Source organism: Callorhinus ursinus, unplaced genomic scaffold, assembly GCF_003265705.2.
Source record: "Callorhinus ursinus isolate GAN/ISIS: 27379988/994484 unplaced genomic scaffold, GSC_fseal_2.0 scaffold5, whole genome shotgun sequence".
NCBI classification, from domain to species: domain Eukaryota; kingdom Metazoa; phylum Chordata; class Mammalia; order Carnivora; family Otariidae; genus Callorhinus; species Callorhinus ursinus.
Genome location: NW_027397067.1, coordinates 74,443,053 through 74,460,122, shown reverse-complemented (window position 1 = coordinate 74,460,122; position 17,070 = coordinate 74,443,053). Strand labels below are relative to the sequence as shown.

Genomic DNA, 17,070 nt, shown 5'->3' with positions numbered 1-17,070 from the left:
AGAGAGAGAGAGAGAGAGAGAGAGACAGCGAGAGAGGGAACACAAGCAGGGGGAGTGGGAGAGGGAGAAGCAGGCTTCCCGCCGAGCAGGGAGCCCGATGCGGGGCTCGATCCCAGGACCCTGGGATCATGACCTGAGCCGAAGGCAGTTGCTTAACCAACTGAGCCACCCAGGCGCCCCTAACTTTGTACCTTTTGACCATCTCTACCCATTTCACCTACCGCCCACCCCCACCTCATCTCTGGCAACCACCAATCTGTTGTTCTCTGTGTCTAGGAGTTTTGGGGGTCTTCTTTTCAGATTGCACATCTAAGTAAGATCACATAGTATTCGTCTTTCTCTGTCTGATTTCACTTAGAAAAATGCTCTCAAGTTCCACCCATGTCGTCACAAGGCAATATTTCTTTCTTTTGATGGATGAATAATATTCTGTTGTGTATATAGACCACATTTTCTTCATCCATTCATTCACTGATGGACATTTGGGTTGTGTCCATGTCTTGGCTACAGTAAACAATCTGCAGTGAACACGGGAGTGCAGGTATCTTTTCAATTCTGTGTTTTTTGTTTCTTTAGGTTAAATACCCAGAAGTGGAACTGCTTGATCACACAACAGTTCTATTTTTACATTTTTGAGGCAACTCCATCCTATTTTTCATCGTGGCTGCACCAATTTGCATTCCTACCACTAGTGCACAAGGGTCCTTTTTCTCCACATCCTCGCCAACACTTGTTATTTCCTGTCTTTTTGATAATTCCCAAATCCCCACCCTAACATCCCCATTCTGACAGGTGTGAAGTGATATCTCATTGTGGTTTTGAATTGCATTTCCCTGACGATGAGTGATGTGGAGAATCTTTCTATGTACCTGTCAGCCTTCTGTATGTCTGGAAACATGTCTATTCAGATCCTCTGCCCATTTTTTTTTAAGGGGATTATTTGGATTTTTTGCTATTGAGTTGTACATAAATTATTTCTTAAAATTGATTAAAGGCCTATTGTGTTTCCACTACGTGACAAGGAAGAATGATTAGTGCAGTGGCCAAAGCTTCTCTTTAGCCAGGGCATTCCTATGGATGGGTACACATTTTGAGTATTGGCCCTGACACATATCGTGTGTATGTAAGTAAAGAAGCCAAAGTCCTTGCTCTTTAGTTAAGTGGAAAGGAACTGTAACGTGAATAACCATTTAACAGGAGAGTAGTGATAAGGTATATGAGAGAGGTTCAAAGGGCTCCTAAGATCTGGAAAGGGAAGGTGAATTTGGAGTGTGGGCTTTTGGAAGGTTCCTGCTGAGAAGGTTAATCCCATTTGGATTTTGGCAGGATATGGAGCTGAATGGGGGTGTAGGAGGGGAGCCCCAGGAAATTGGCCTGTAGAGTTTAAAATGGTTTGAGTCTAGGTACAGATCAATCTGTGACGTGGAGTGTAAATCGAGAACTGCTTTTCCTCCTGGTTTTTCACGTCTTTCTGGCTGTGTGCCAGAGAAAGCCACAGAAGGCCCTAGAGCAGGTGAATGGTGTGCTCCAAGCTGCCATTAGGAGGACCCTTTGGGGGATAGAGCCAGAGCAGGAGGTGCCAGGGCCAGCAAGGCAGCGAGAGAAGGGAAAGAGGACCAATTCAGGAGACAAGGCACAAAAAGATGGGACAGGATGTGACATCTGATTGGATGAGGGGTAAAGAGGCAGGGAGAGGGGTGTCAGCAGCTAATCCCGGAAATAACACAGGACAAAGCCAGTCCTATGGGCAGTTTGTGCAGAGGTGAGACTGAGGAGGCCCACTTGGGACATGCTGGGTTTGCAACTGCACCTGCAGAACATTCCAGAAGGAGATGTCCAAGACTGAGCCAGCACCATAGGCAGCTACTTCCAAAGGAGGTTTTACAGTTTCTACCAGTCTCTGGCTTCTCGGCCATGACAAGCCCAGCTTCGTGTCTTGCCAACAGCTGGAAGATGGATGGCCTCCAGCTCAAGCCAAGCAGGGTCTCCATTTCCAGCCCCTGTCTCTAGGGCTTCCCTTTGGCTCCTGGTCTTGCTCACACCCATGACCTGCTGGAGCATTGACGTCTTGCTGGGCCCCAGTTTCTGATTCCCCGTCTGAAGGGTTTCTCTCTTCTTTCTGCCCCTCAGTTCTGTCCTTTGCTCTTGACTCCTCATATGTTGGGCCACCTGGGCTTTGTCTCCACTGAGCCCTTGCTGAGCTTCAGAACAGACCTTCTGTGAGTGGGTGGTATCACCCACATTTTACAGATGAAGAAAATTGAGGATTCCAGAACTGAACTGCCTTATTGAGGCCCCCAATCTCTGTCCTCAAGGAGGTTACCTAGTGACAGAAACAAATCCATAAACACTTACAACACTATCACATTCTAAGCAAAAGTGAACTCTGTGATTTTGAAGACACGCAATGTAAATACACAAAACATTCACAGTCAGTGTGCCAAATGTGAAATAATTCAAATTCCCTACCCCCATTCAACCACATAACAATCACATAATTTCCCAGTTGGCGGGTGGAGTGAGCTACAAATTGTGTTTTTGCTCCTGCTATGTACCTGTGCTACTTTAGCTGGAGAACAGAAATGCTTATCACCACCCTTGGTGGAATTGGTCTTGGATTAATTACACATGTTCACAATCATGAGTGATCTTCAGGAGCACATTCCTCTCATGATCTCGACGGTGCTGCAGAAGCATCTGTGTCACACAGGCCACCGATGGTCCCAAGGGAGAACAAGGTCATGTCTGCCTGGGAGAGGAGGGAAGGTCAGGGAATGGCAATGCTAGTTAATGCTTGCTGAGGGCTTATGAAGTGTCTGGTGCTTTCCATGCATTGTCCATGTTAAATCCCCTTGCAGCCTTATGAGTTGAATGTTACTCTTATTTTATAAATGGAAAAATGGCATTTTGGCTAGCAGGGACGACTAACTTGCTGTTGTGATTTAAAAATACGTCCATAAATTCTTTTATCTTCCTTCCTTCAAAGGTGGGGCATCATTCTCCAACGCTTGAGTGTGGGCTGCACTTAGTGCATCTAATGGATAGGATCTGGCAGAAGTGATGGTGTTAGACTTCCAAGCGTAGATCCTAAAAGGCACCATGACCTCCTCTTTGCTGACTCTGTTGGGTCACTCATTCTGGGAAAGGCCACCTGCCATGTCATGAGGACAGTCAGGAGCCCTAGGGAGACAAGCACGTAGCAAGGAACTGAGGGCTCCCACCTACAGCCATGGGAGCAAGCCATTCTGGAAGCCCCAGTCAAACCTCCTGGTGATTATAACTCCATCCAATGTCTTGACCTCACCTCATAAGGGACCTTGAGCCAGAATCACACAGCTAAACTGCCCTGCTACCACCCATCCCTGCCCCATCAAATTCCTGATTCACAGGAGTCGTGAAATAATAAACATTTGTTGTTTTCAGAGGATAAGTTTTTGGATCATTTGTTACATGGCAATAGATGACTAATACTCTTTCCTTAGGCCACATAGCTGGGAAGGAATGGAGCTGGGGTTTAAGGTCACGTTGATGGGGCTTCGAGTCCATGTTCTTAACCTCTGTGACAAATACAGGTTGTTCTCCCATATCCATTTTTCTCTTCTTTTGGAGTGATATAGACTTTTTACTGGCCACAAGAACACCCAGCTAAAATGTGCATTTCCTGGAGTCCTTTGCAGTTAGGTCAGGTGACTAAACTCTGGTTAACAAGATATGAGAGGAAATGTTATGTGTAACTTCTTTCCCCTGCTCATGAGATGGAATGAGAATGTGATGGGTGGAACCAAAGCAGCCTTCTTGGAACATGAGATGTAGGTTTCTTATGGAAAAGGGCAGGGCAATGAGGTAGAAGAATCCCAAGTTCTGATTACTGTGGAGTTGCTATACAAGCCCTGGAGAGCACCTACCCAAGTGATCTTTATATGGGAATGATCAGCAAATTTAAATTTTTGTTTTACGTCATGATTATTTTAGGGCTATCTGTTATAGCAGCCAGACTAATACACTATGCAATCACTAGTTCTGCTGTCTTGCAGTTTCTTAGACTCAGTTAGAGCATGAAGGGGGCACCCAAAACCACATGCGGCCCTGGCATTGCATGTACACTAAACCAGTCTTGTCTCACACAAAATTTATTTGGAAGTGTCACTTAATTTAAAAGTCTGCAAGAAGAGAAAATGAGATAAATAATGCAAGCAAGCACCTGACATAAAGTATTCAATGAAGGTTAGTCACTATGAGGTTATAAAAATGTTTCCCAATCAATAATTAGTATTGTGCAGGAATTCACAAAATGTCTTGATGATAACAGGGAATCTTAGTGAAAGGGCTGGGGCTGCTGTCCTGGTTGGGGACCCGCTGTGGCAGACATCAGCTGATAATCTGAGGAGGTCCTTGGTCACCCACACTCAACCCAGGGAGCAGATATCTTTCAACCCTGACCAAAGCAGGGGTCAGGCTGTTAGTCACTGACCACTGACATGGGATAGGCCAGGCCCACGACCTCAGGATTCTGGTCCAAAACAAGACCAAGATCTTGGAAGGTAAAGGTGCAGCCTGATGTGAGCTGGAGTCTGGCTGCAGTCCAGCCCCCAACCGGTGTTATCTCTATGGCCGTCTGCATCCCCCTCCTCACCTGAGGCAATGATGGAAACCTCAAGTCCCCAGTGGCCCCTTGGACTGGGTATTCTGACTGCCTGCACAATTGCTCCCCAAGAAACCCTTGCATCTTCACCACCAGCAAATGTTATGAAGCATTTCACATCCAGGCTGGATAGCACAAGAATTCTTCCTGGAGGTAGGGAGGGCTTTAGAACTCTCCGAGAGGTTCTAAATGCTCAGAGAGGTTAACCGAGTTGGCTCAGGCCACACGGACCGTTAGAGGCAGAGCTAGGACAAGTTTAGACTCCTTTCCTCTTCATTGATTGCAATTGTCCTGCCATGCCCTGGCTTACAGCAAGTGCAGTTAGGCCAGACGCTGGGTAGGAGACCCCAATCTGTGACCACACCCATTGGCTTGGTAACTCCGTAGGGCATCCAGGCATCATTGCATCTGAACAAAACCTCAAGGGAAGTGTTGGGCCCCTGAAGCTGTACATAGACTTGTGCCTTTTCTGATCCACTTTCTTTACATCTTACCTTCTGAAGAGTATTGCACGTTCTCAGTCACCAGGCAAGAATGAGGGGAATGCTCAGTGCCCGTGCTGTGCCAAGTGAAAATACGAAGAGAGGGAGAGAGATCCGCAGGCACTGACTACTGCCAGAAGTGGGCCAGGCACTTTATGGAGGTCATTTTATTGATTTTATTGTATTTACTTTCTTGGGGACTTACGTAGTTAACACCCTACCCTCCTTCTGCAGGAAGAAATGAGACTAGGAGAATGACACGGGCAGTGTCATTCTCTGGGGGGGGTCTCTGTACAATGACCCCCCGCCATGAGTACAGGTAGGATTCCAGTACAAAGCCTGTTGGCTTTAGACCCCACGCTCTTTCTACTCCAGAAGGTGGCCTGACCCCTTTGTTGTCTCGACTTTAATTCCTACAGATTTCAACCACTAATTTTAACTTTTGACTTGCTACTGAAATACCCAGTATTTACAAGAGTGAGAGGTACTTGCTATGATCTCCCTTAGTGATGACCAAGTCAAGCAGCGTCCATTGGACCATCAGGACAGACAAAGCTTCTGGAGATTGTGTTCTTTAGGCCTGTTTCTCTACATATTGTTTCTATGTGAGAGAAAGAAAGAGAGAAAGAGGAGGTGGGGAAGATTCTCATGGGAATGTGTGTGCTTGTGAGTAAGGAAGCTTTCCAGAAAAAATAAATCAACATTTATAGAGAAAGTGATTTCTTCCGTTGGTTGAAAACAGGCTGCCCACTTACTTGGCCGACTTTATTTCCAGTTACTTCTCCCAAAGGAGTCCCCAACCCCAACTGCATGTGTTCCTCTTCTAACCCCAAACATTCCCAACTATGCCCCTTGGCCATCATTGGGATTTTTCAGGTCCTCCAAAGCTGAGTTTGTCAGGGGAGGAACCAAACTGCTGTGGGATGCCCCCCCAACCCTGTGAGTTCCTCTTCAGGTCAGGAACAATGGTGTTCTTCTTTGTATCCTCAAAGTCATGCTCCTTGCCTGATAGACGGCATATTCTCCATATGTGAGTGTAAAGAGCCCCAAATAGATAACACTGAATGCCGGGCACCTGGGTGGCTCAGATGGTTAAGCGTCTGCCTTCGGCACAGGTCATGATCCCAGGGTCCTGGGATCGATTCCCGCATCCGGCTCCCTGCTCCTTGGGAGCCTGCTTCTCCCTCTGCTTCTCTCTCTCTCTCTCTCTCTCTCTCCCCCCCGTCTCTCATAAATAAATAAATAAAATCTAAAAAAAAAAAAGATAACACTGAATGCCTTTCTTGTGCCTGCCTTGGTGAGTCCCACCTGTTCTTTGAGGAATTAGACCAGCTCTCCAGGACCCCAGGAGTCAGAACTGAGACCAGCAAGTAGAAGTTTCATAGTCGTGATTACCAGAAGTCATGATTAAAAGTGTCCTTATAAAAAAATTTTTTTTTCATGGAATCAGATTGCAACACAATGTAATAAAGAACATTCTAGTTGCCGATGTTCTCCAAAGATGAAAAGAAAGGTAGTGAGTTCCCTGCCACCAGAGACGTTCAAGCAGAGACTGGTGGAGAACTATTTCTATAAAGATTATTTGGATATTCCTTCAACAAATATTTGCTGCCACCAAACACTGGATAAATAGGAGTGTAAGGTTTGGGTTAGCATTGGGAGGATTCTAGAAGCATTGTCATCTTTGTTATCTCTGGCACATCAGCTTTCAGAGTCTCTCCTGCTTCATCCTTAAAAGGAAGAAGTGTGGGAGCCTTAGAAAGGACAGGAAGGACCTCATCATCCCACTGTGGCAGGCTTTGCTAAAAACCACAAGTGTAATGCAAGGGTATTTATACCAGATGCCCGTTGCACCAGAGTTTATACTACTTGAAAAACAACAACTACAATCCTCCTCGGTATATCAACGGGAGAATTCTTAAATAAATTACAATATATCCATACTACACTTTAAGAGCTTCATATTAGAAAGATTATGTTAGAGATTTGTGTGCCCTGGCCTGGGAAATTTGACCTTGACATACATTTATAAGCAATTACTAAGTGTGACATACAGCATGATACCGATTATATGCATGCCCACATAAATCTATCTTTGCTATGAGCATAAGGAAACTTGTGGGAAAGTGTGATTCTTAACACCAGTCATGTCAAGAGGTGAGACCAGAAGGGGAGGAAGCATTTTCAGCTGTAATTAGACCCAAGACCACATGATGGAAAACACAACCAACCACAACCACCACCACCACCACAACAAACAGGGGCGTAGGTAAATAGGAGGTTTAGTTTTCTCTCACAAAAGGAAGTTCAGAAATAGATGGCCCAGAACTAATGTGGTGGTAACCAGTTGGTCATCAGTGCAGGCTCTATCTTCCTGCTTCACCATCCTTGACTAGTGGTCTCTCCTGAAGGCCACCGTGTGGTCAAAGACGGCGGCTGGTGCCCTAGCAGTCGCCAGGTAGGAACATGGAGGAAGCTGTTTATGCCTCTTTCAGGGCGCTATCTCAGAAGTCCCACCAACCATACCTAATTGCAAAGGAGGCTGGGCAATGTAGTCTTCTAGCTGGCCACAATAATTGCCTTATGTTATATTGTATCATATTATATTTTATTATATTGGGCAGCTCTAATAACATAAGAAAATACTAAGATGCATATGGAGAATGGATATTGGGTAGCCAAGTAGTGGTCACTGCCACAGGATGATTAACTTAAACAATGGACTTCTGTATTATTTGACAAAATGTAATGAGAATGCATCGCTTTGCAATTTTATTTTATTTATTTTTTAAAATACTTCTTTATTTATTTGACAGAGAGAGAGAGTTAGCGGGAGCAGGGGGAGTGGGAGAGGGAGAAGCAGGCTTCCCGCCGAGCAGGGAGCCCGATGCGGGGCTCGATCCCAGGACCCCGGGATCATGACCTGAGCCGAAGGCAGACGCTTAACGGCTGAGCCACCCAGGCGCCCCTGCTTTACAATTTTAAAAATCCAATTAAGAAAGGTTTTTAAGAGAGAAGGGTGGAACTAACTTTTCTTAGTACACACCATGAGCCTATCAGGCATTTCACATGTCAGCTCATTTCATCCTCACGGTGCCCCCTGAGGTGGAATGTGACCACCCTTCCCCTTTGCAAGGAGAGGAGTCCAAGATGCAGAGGGATGACACAAATTTCCGAAAGTCTCATTGTCACCAAGGAGCAGAGTCAGGATTGGAATGCAGGGGTGTGATTATAAATTCCGTGCCGCAATCTGTAAGGCCCCTTTCAGGAAGGAGGATTTAAAAACAAACGAAAAACCCCCCAACTCATGTATGATTCTAGAACGCTAGATTTGAAAGGGAGGCGATCCCCTAGCCAGATCATTAGGGCGAGGACAGGACAGTGAACACTGACACCTCTTGAACCGTCAGATCTCTGATGACGTCATCCCGCGGGCAGGCGTACGGCACCAACCGTTTTCCCCTCTAGGACGTATTCATTTCCCGGCACCGCGAATCTTTCTTCTCTTCTCTTTTCTTTTTGTTGCTCTTGCTAATTTTCACGCAAACATTCAGACAAAGACAAGCAGGTGAAAAATAAAGAATGCATTTTCGTTTCTTTTCCTCTGTTTCCTAACAAGTCTGCTTTCGTGAGACTGAAAAGGACAAGATCAGAGTCTTACACAAACACTGGGCTCCTCCCAGATTTTCATCCACGTGAATTTATGAGGGAATCATGGAGGGAAACCTACAGAATAATAGCATTGCAGCCAAGATGCTGTCTGCTGCCTGCTGTGTGGGGAAACATGAGCACCATGGGTATCTTCCTGGAAGCACTTTCAATTCTAAACAGGACAGAAACAAACATAAAAAGAAGATACTGCATTCCTCTGTCCTGCACCACCTTGAGGCTCAACTGTTGGTCTCTATATCTTACCGGAGATACAGTTTTGTCCTGGAAATATAAGTGTTCCTCGGGGAAATAGGAACACCCTCAACGGAGAGCTTTCTCCATATTGGGTTTTGGTTTGTCCCCTAAAAATTCCAATAAGGGACTAGTCCTGCCCTCTGGAAGCTGCGAGAACAAGTTGGAACTTCCTCCCCTCCAAAGCCCATTGACTATTGGCACCCGGCTGGCATTTCTGCCACAGTGCGTTTTGTGCACTTGCTTGGGAATGTGGGAGGGAGTCAGCCTGACCTGAATCCCAGCTTCATTCCTCACCTGCTGTGGGAACTCGGGCCAGGTGCTGCCCTGGCCCCATGTCATCATCTGGGACATGGTAACAGTTGTGTTCATATTTCCTCCCCCTGTAGCCTGCAAGTCCTTCACGGGTGGGAGAAGGCATCTTACCCATCCCTCCAGGCAAAAGCCACTTCCAGAAAACGTGGCTGCTTCGTGGCGGCTGGGGGGGGGGGCAGTGCTCAGAGGGTCAGGGCGACCCCTCAGGCTGCCCCAAAGGGTTCCCAGACCCATGCTCAGTCCCGCACCCCAAGAGGAGCCCCCAAGATGGAATTTGAGCGAACCAATGGTTAATTGGAAAACAACTCATTGGAAACAAGTGAGTGCAGCCAGGATTCAACCTTTATCTTCAGCTGCATTGATGGTGCGTCCTCAGCCTCAGACAAAACACCAGTTAGTGAGGCAAACAACCATCTTCTCAGCGGGGATGACGTTATTGGACCGGATTCGCTGTGCCTCCAGGGCTAACTCAGAACACTTGAACTTGATGCATTTATTGAATATCTTGGGATTTGGGTTATGCGTGACTTTATCTCAAGCACATTGGCCTTACTGAGCTCCTGCTGTATACCAGCCTTACATTAACTTGTTTGCATATTCTCTCAACAGCCTGGGTGAGCATTCTGGCCAGTTCTGTGAGCAGTTACTCGGCACATATGGCCCGTGGCAGCTTGGTGGGTGAGCTGGAAGGTGCTGGAGTTGGTTGCCTGGCTGTGAGTTGTGGTTCCATCATTTACTAACTCAGTGACTGGAGCAAGCTGACTCCCCTCAAATTTCTTGTGGGTAAAGTGGAGATAACTATGCCAGTGAGTTAAAAGTAGGAGAAATACCTGGAGTGCTTGGCATAACTGCCAGCTCTAGAGTGCCCGTACCCAGATGGCCCGGGGCCCTGGGGGTGGACAGGTGCTAGAGGCACCGTCCCAGCTCTGAGATGTTTGCGGTCTGGGGGGAAATATGGTGAATTGAGCCTGGAATCCCAGGGCTCTCCTTTCCCAAAGAAGGACACTGAGCCTCACCAAGGTTCAGTGACTCACCCAGAACCCTCACAACACAAGTGGAGATCCAAGGACTGCTCCCGGGGTGCTTTATGCCAACCTGTCTAGTCCCGGTCATGTGAATCTCCACCCTCTCTGGTGGCTGTTACCCCAGAAGGAGGTTCTTGCACATGCAGATTCCCCTGGGGCGACCCCGCCTGGTTGAAGAAGATGGCCTTCTCCGCCAGCATCTCTCTGAGTCTGACTGAGCGCTCAGGGCGTGGGTACAAGCAAGGACGGGAGTCGCCTTGCTTTGGTGGGTCTGCCTTAATCTGGAGGCCTTTAGCTTTGCACAGCCCAGTAGGGGACGGAGGGGAAGGGACTGGGGAGGCGCCTTGTGGGAGAAGCTGGTTGGCGTCGGTGAGGCTGGCCCTCTATGGAAACCTGGGGAGGAGACTCAAGAGAAATGTAGGGGAAGTTTCTAGCATTGGCTGCTGCCCAGGGCATATCAGCACACTCAACTTCAGAATGACCTGCGGCATCTGAGTTACTTTCAGGGACGCTTGGTGCATGGGTTTTGCAGGGAAATCCAGAAAGAGGGGGACAGGTGCGGACACTGGGGTTCTAGCGAAGTTCTTCAAGGTCCACAAGCCAAGCACGGACATCAGCTCTTCCTTTGAAAGGCCCCCACACGCAGCCTTCCTCTGCCTTCTGTGGCTTTGCAAATCCTGATGCTAGTCCTGGCCTCCACCTCCTTGTGGAGGTGCCCCAGTGGGGTGCAGCTGCAAGAAGGTGCTAACTCCCACACCAGCTTCCATTTCTAGTGGTATGGTACCCTCGGACTGGTGCCCTAGTCTCTCCCCTTTCTGTGGCCCCCCATCTGCAAAACGGACAACACAGGAACGACCCGCTGAGGATGAGGAACTGCGGAGAGCTGGACTCTAGTGCCCAAACACGGCCCAAGTGCTTCCTCCGAGGGGAGTCATTTCATCCTGACCGCACGCGCTGGGGTAGCTCGTGGTTTTGCCCCCTCGGTTTTACAGCAGCTGGAAGCAAGACCCAGGGAGCTTGGGAGAGTTTAAGTGTCTGGGAAGTGGGAGCGAATAAAAGACCAAGGGAGCTGGGGGCTGAACGGGATGGTGCAGAAGCTGAGTCCTAAGCCAAGGCTGGGGGCAGAAGGGCAGATGGGTCTGGGTTCGAATTCAGCCACCATCGCTGGAGAGGCAGTGAGCTCTCTGAGCCTCGATCTCCTCCTCTGGCAGGCAAAGCTGAGCCTTGAAGGCTTTTAAGCAGGGTGGTGACATAATCTGTCGTGTGGCTAAGTGTGCTGGCAAGGCTGACCTGAGAATTCGTGCCAACCCTCCAGCCTGGCACCCGGGCCTTGGTAAGAGATTCCCAAGGTCCCGTCCTCCCTCCTTGGACAGATTTTGTCTTTCCAAATCAACTGGCAAAGGGTAAAGACCTCCCTTCCTCTTGGACCCCCGAGCCTGGAAGGAGATGAGCAATGCTCTAGAAATTCTGGAAGCCGGGGCTCTTGGAGGTGCCTGCCCGAGGCTGAACCTAGTGGGAGAAGAAGGAGAACAGAAACAGCCTGGGGAAACAAACACAGGAACCTACAAACAAGGCGTGCATTTGTTACAGAAAGAGAAAGGGCCCATTCAGCTCTGGGCCCTGGGTGCCCAGCGCTTCCTCCAGGCCTGCAGCTCTGGGCGGCTCCACATTTATCATGGGGCATGGCTTCTCCAAGCCACCTGTGACCTCTGGCTGCAGTGTGGGGGCTCTGGGCGGGGTGTGGTGCTGAGGCCTGACACAGCCCTGAGTCAGTGAGGGCGAAGGCAGCTGCCCTTTTCTCCAAACCCTCATCAGAGAGGCTGAGAAACATCGGGCCCTGAGGCACAGCCTGGGTGGGGCTTTTCACTTCGCTTCCTCAGTTCTGCTCTCGATACCCTCTTCTCTCTTCCTTCACCTCGGAAGCCCAGGGGCAAACAGTGGAGCCATAGCTGGAATGGAGAGAATTACGCCAACCATCTTGGGGTGGGGGTGGGGGGATCATGATATTTATTGAGTGCCTACCATGTGCCAGACAGGCGGCTGAGCCTTTAATCTACTACTCCCAGCACAGCACCACTAAAGTGGCTGGATCTGACTGAGAGTTCATTCTCCTTCCAGCACACAATCCACCCAGGGGGCTGTGATGGTGAGAACTAGGGTAGGAAAGAGTAGAGGCTGCACTGAACGAGGAAGCAGCCTGCACACAGTAGGTGTGCTCAATAAATACAGCTGTATCCCCACTCTGAGTGTCATCGGCATGTGCTGAAGACTTGTAAAACCGCAAGGAGAGACAGAATGACTGCATAACGAGTTCATTTGTTTCATTCAACAAGTATTTGACAAATATTTACTGAGCACCTACTGTGTGCCCGAAAGTGTGTAGGGGCCGGGAACACATCAGTGACAGAGGCAGAAAAATGCCCCTGCCTTCCTGCGGTCTACTTTCTAGCATAACACCAGGGAGAAGTGTTCTTTTCATGCGTTTATCCAACACGAGCATCTTGAGTGTCACCGTGTGCCAGGCTCTGTTCTCTGCCCTGTGTTTTTTGACCGAATTCTGTTAGGGTCAGAGGCAGCATTGCCCTAGGCTGCCCTGCATCTTGGGTGGGGACTTAAGAAAAGGGGCCTTTTCCTCTGACGTCTGCCAGAAAAGTTGTCTTCATCAATATACAGAGAGTAACAACAGTGTGATGGGGCCGCCTGGAGTTGGGTAGCCAACAAGCTTTCCAAGGGGGTGCTGTACCCAGTGGGGACACTTGGAAGCCGCTAAAGAGACACTCCAACCCTGAGGAAGGCCCTCCAGTGCTATCCACACACACTGGGGTAGCTCCCGTGTGACAGCAACGGTAATGATTGTTTGTTTGTTTTTTTTAAGATTTTATTTACTTATTTGTCAGAGAGAGAGAGAGAGAGAGCACAAGCAGGGTGAATGGAAGGCAGAGGGAGAAGCAGACTCCCCGCTGAGCAGGGAGCCCGATGTGGGACTTGATCCCAGGAGACCGGGATCATGACCTGAGCCGGAGGCAGGCACTTAACCGACTGAGCCACCCAGGTGCCCCGACAGTAATAACTGTTAACGAAAATTGGAGCTACCGTTTACTAAAGACTCCCTCATATTCCAGAAACCGTGTGAAGTGCTCCTGATTTCATTCAGTGCTCTCAGCACCCCATGAAATAAGAGTCATGGGCTGAATTGTGTGTCCCCCAAATTCCTGTGTTGAAGTCCTAACCCCCAAGGCCTCAGAATGTGACTGTATTTGGAGACGGGGTCTTCCAGGCAGGGATTAAGTTACAGTGAGGTCACTCGGGTGGGCCTAGATCTAATAAGGCTGGTGTCCTTAGAAGAAGAGGGGATTATCACAGGGGCAAGGATGGAGGGAAGAGCATGAAGAACCCAGGGAGAAGACAGCATCTGCGGGAGAGGCCTCAGAAGACACTACCCCTGCTGACCCCCTGGTCTTGACGGGGCTCGATCTCACAACCCTGAGATCATGACCGGAGCAGAAATCAAGAGTCAGAGGCTTAACCGACTGAGCCACCCGGGTGCCCCTCGGAGATTTGTTTTCAACTACATCTCTGCAGGTTAGCATGTCAGGGGGAGGGAGGTTGGCACTGAACCCACCTCTACGCCGGCATGCCCTTCCCCTGAGCAGACCCTGAAGAACCAGGGCAGAGGGCTATCTGCTCGTCTGTGCCCTGCCCTTCCAGCTGTGCCAAGCTAAAGAAATTGTCTATTCATTCTGTTTGGTTTTCTAAATCATCTTGCTCTTTGGAGGCAGTGACCTTTAGAAAAAAGAAAGAAAAATACAAAATATTCCAAAGCCAGTGAGTCATCTGAAAAGTCAGCTCTAGACCAGGGGGCAGAGAGCTTTGTCAGGAGTCAGATAGTAAGTATCTCAGGCTTTGCCTGCCCCACGGTCTCCATGGCAACCCCTCAACTTTGCCTCCGTAGCTTGAAGCTGCCATAGACAATATGTAAATGAATGAGTGTGGCTGTATTCCAATAAAACTTTATTTCTAGATACTAAAATTTGAATTTTACGTCCTTTTCCTCTGTCGCGAAAATATTCTTCTTTTTTTGATCTTTTTTCTACCGCTTGAAAATGTAAAAACTATTCTTAGCTGGTGGGTCCTATGAAAACAGGCATGGGGTCGGATTCGGCCTGTGGGTTGGAGTTTGCTAGGTTTTGCTCCAGATCATTGTAGTTTCTGGGAAGTGATTTTGGAGCTCTCTGCGGGTATTCAAGCATGGCAAGAACGATTCTGCGTGTCCTGAACCACACCAGCTGCGTGTGGGATGGCCTGGTTTTCCACAGGCTGTCCCCCCAGCATCAGGCTGTTGGGGTCACCTCTGTCTCATGTTACCTAAGACACCCTGATGGCAGAGATCAGGGGACCTGGGATCCAGGCCCAGACCTGCCACCCATTGGTTGTCCGAGTATGTGTGCCTCAGTTTACACAGAACGGTTGTAAGGATCAGATCATATTAAAGAGGCAAAGTGCTTTGGAAAAGGTTTGAGATTATCCAGACCACCGCACTCCCCGGCATACCCCTGGGTAATGTAACTATCATGCGAGGCACGCCTGTAATTTAATACGTAAAACATTCTAGGAAGCACGTTTAAACAATGAAAAGAAGCAAATGGAATTAACTCAAATTCCATATTTTTCTTTAATCCAATATCTCCAACATTATTTCAAGATGTAACTAATATAAAAATTGAGATTTTTATGTGCTTTTCTCGTACTAAGTCCTTGAAGGCTACCGTGCATGTCACACTGCTAACGTAGGTCAGTCTGGAAGCTAAATCTTCATTAGACACACTCCCTCTGTAATCAGAGCTCAGAAAATCTGCAGTTGAAAAGTGGATTCACACGCCCAATTTGTTCCAAACACACTCAAAAGTTTTCCAATATCTGAACTGAGAATCGTTTAAAAATTTTTTTTCAAGATTTATTCATTTGCAAGACAGACTGAGCTGAGCTCGGAGTCGGGGGGAGGGGCAGAGGGAGAAAGAGGATCTCACACAGACTCCTCACTGCGCACTGAGCCGACTGGGGGCTCAATCCCAGGATCCCGAGATCATGACCTGAGCCAAAATCAAGAGTCAGATGCTTAACCAACTGAGCCACCCGGGCGTCCCAGAGAATAGATTTTTAAATTTAAATTTCAACTAATTAAAATGAAATCACAAGTACAATCTCAGTTCCTCAGTGGTACTGGTCACACACATCAAGTATTCAAAAGCCACATGTGGCCAGTGGCTGTAATATTGACAGTGTGGGGCCAGCACCTCATTCATTCATTCATTCATTCATTCGCCACACTTTCCTGGGTGGACCCTGCCCCTGTAAGCCACAGTGCTCACCCTGGGAAGGAGCAGAGAGGGAGTCGTGGTCCGTCTTGGCATCATGGCATCTCTTTTCTCCCCACCAGTTATTTCCTTCTCTGTGTCTGTCTTCCTGTCTGTAAATGGACAAAAGGGAGTGGTCTCTGTCAACGGTCCCCAAAGGCTCCACCCAGCCGCACTCAGTGTGACAATGTGGGGGAAAGCACGCAGTGGTCTTGCGGTCAGGCCGAGCTGGGTTCGAATGTCAGCTCCTTGCACAAGCTACGGCCCCAGTTTGAACCTGTTCTCCCACCCTCCCGGCCTGGGAGGTTTGCAGAGAGGATTATAGGAAGTGGCTTGTATGGTGCTTTCAGCACAGCAAACCACTGGGGTTGCCTTAATACCCAGGGAGTGAGGGAGTTGGTCAGATGTCGGACAGGACAGAGGAGCGGGGTCCCCCTCGGAAAGTGGAAGGAACCGGAGGCAGCAGGTGCGGGAAGGAGAAACAAAGGCCTTGCAGGTGAGCCCCCCCCCCCCCCCCCCCCCCCGCGCCTGTCGCTCAGGAGGGAGGGGCCGCCCTGCCCCTGCGTCCCACCCCTGCTCAAGGCCCTGCATCTGGTGAGGAGCTGAGTCACTTCTTGGCCTTGAGGGATTCCTGGGAGGGGTGTGAAGGGCAGCACGTCCGACTGAGCAGGCAGGAAGGGGGGGAGGAAGGTGGCTTTCTGTGCCATCTTCCTCCTCTGCTCCTGCAGCCCCCATGGAGAAAAAGGCCCAGGTTTGCAGGCAGGAGCTAAGGGCCCTCTTGGGGTTCAGGGACTCAAACCCTGCCCCTCCCCCCCCGGAGCCCACAGTTCCGTGGGGGAGATAGACCTGTAATTTTTATCCCAAGGCACGTGGGTGTTGGGTGCCCGGCCTGCCTTCTGGCTCTAGTGACCCTGGCCGAGCTCCGGGCTCTCTGAGCTCCTGTTTCTACGTCTGCAAAACGGGCATAAACAACACCTTCTGTATTGTGAATAATGCTGCTATAAACATAGGGGTGCATGTATCCCTTTGAATTAGTGTTTTTGTAGGCTTTGGGTAAATACCCAGTGGTGCGGTTGCTGGATCCCAGGGTAGCTCTATTTTTAGCTTTTTGAGGAAACTCCATGCTGTTTTTCCAGAGTAGCTGCACCCGTTTGCATTCCCACCGACTGGGACCAAGAAACAGACTCTGAATAGAGAATAAGCGGATTATAAGCTGGTTATCAGAGGCGAGGTGGGGGCAATGGGGGACATGGGGGGTGGGGAGTAAGGAGGGCACCTGTGGTGATGAGCCCCGAAGTTGTATGGAAGTGTTTAATCACCGTGTCATACACCTGAAGCCAATATAACTA

The 17,070-nt window shown here is 48.9% G+C and overlaps 1 long non-coding RNA gene across 2 annotated transcripts in view; it reads right to left on the bottom strand.

Annotated features, from left to right (window-relative positions):
• The window catches only part of LOC141372850 (uncharacterized), a 24,129-nt gene extending 8,294 nt beyond the window's left edge, over window positions 1–15,835 (bottom strand). Inside the window, exons 1-2 of one of the 2 annotated variants that reach the window (XR_012378352.1) lie at window positions 15,737–15,835; window positions 1,811–2,323 (exon numbers count right to left, since the gene is read on the bottom strand). This is a non-coding gene — a long non-coding RNA (uncharacterized lncRNA). The remainder of the gene's footprint in view (window positions 1–1,810; window positions 2,324–15,736) is intronic. The other variant, XR_012378353.1, reaches the window with a different exon arrangement.
• Window positions 15,836–17,070: the final 1,235 nt, after the last annotated feature.